Source organism: Palaemon carinicauda, chromosome 5 (assembly GCF_036898095.1).
Source record: "Palaemon carinicauda isolate YSFRI2023 chromosome 5, ASM3689809v2, whole genome shotgun sequence".
Taxonomy (NCBI): domain Eukaryota; kingdom Metazoa; phylum Arthropoda; class Malacostraca; order Decapoda; family Palaemonidae; genus Palaemon; species Palaemon carinicauda.
The window spans coordinates 100,856,600-100,858,012 of record NC_090729.1 but is presented as its reverse complement, the minus strand read 5'-3'; positions in this window follow the sequence as shown (position 1 = coordinate 100,858,012).

The following is a 1,413-nucleotide window of genomic DNA, read 5'->3' as shown; positions in this document are numbered from 1 at the left end:
CTTTCGGTACATACACCATCAATTACTACTGTTTTGGCCTTCCTAATGCTGGGGCCACTTTTCAAGGCCTCATTGATGGCATCTTAGGGAACTTCCTCTTCTCTGTACGTTATGTGGATGAAATACTTGTGTTCTCTTTCTTCAAATAAGAAAACCTCTGTCACCTACACATCGGGCTTGACCGCATGCAACAGAACAACCTTGTAGTTTGGTACGACAAGTGTACATTTGACCCCAATGAATTGTCGTTCTTATGACACCGCATCACTCCTGAAAGATCCCACCCCTCCCTGAGAAGGTAGTACCTATTCAGACATTCTCCAAGCCCTCGGATGCTAAGGATTGGGTCCTCGACTGTACTTCATGCCAAACTTCAAAAGTATACTGATCACGTATTCAGTAGTGGGCACCTATCCTCAATCTCAGCGTCATTTTGCCCATATTCACATAAACATAGCCAGACCCCTACCCACATCATGAGAACACCATTACCTGATTACCATCATCGAACGCTCCACTCGTTGGCCAGAGCCTATTTCGATGAAAACTGCAACGTCTGTCTCGTGTACATCTGCCTCACTTTTAAGATGGATAGAGAGATTTGGCATCCCTGAGCATAATATATTTGACAGGGGTGCCACTTTCACCTCTCAGTCGTGGTTATCAATACCGAATCTTCAGGGAATCACCTTACGTCAGACAACCGCCTACAACCCTGCTGCAAACAGAATGGTTAAACGTTTTAATCGCACCATTAAAGCAGCTTTGATATCCAGCTGCAAGACATCCAAAAGGTTTACGCAGCTTCCCTGGGTCCTCCGGGAACTTACGACCACTCATAAAGATGCCCTGGTTGTCTCAGCAGCTGAAATGGTATATGGCAGCCCGCTGGTCATCCCTGCCAATTTTTTTTCCATGTGCAACCTCCTCCGACAATCTCCAGTGCCTACGTCACTTTGTGGAAAGATTTATTCTATACCACCAATCTTACAAACCCCCAGCAAAGCAGCAGCAACACACGTTTTCCTGCGTAACGGCACTAGGAAGCCACCACCAATACCCCCTTATAAGGGCGCTTTCATTGTGATCTGACATGCTCCGAAAGCATTATTTATTGACATTCATGGCAAAGAAGACTGGGTCTCAATTCATCACCTAAAACAAGCATATATCCTGCCAGATGACCTGTCTACAGTACGCCTCTCTAGGTCAGGGCACCTTATTTCATATGTGTGTCATTTTTAGGGGAAGGTAATTACCACACATGTACACTAATAAGGTTTTCCTCTTTTATCTTATCACTCGCTCTTCCCTGGACTGTTAATAGATCAACCTGGTTAAGCATGCTAGCTCATGTTTGATTATGATTGAATTTTTGTGACGTTCTTGCTCGTAAGTCCGTGTATATGAACT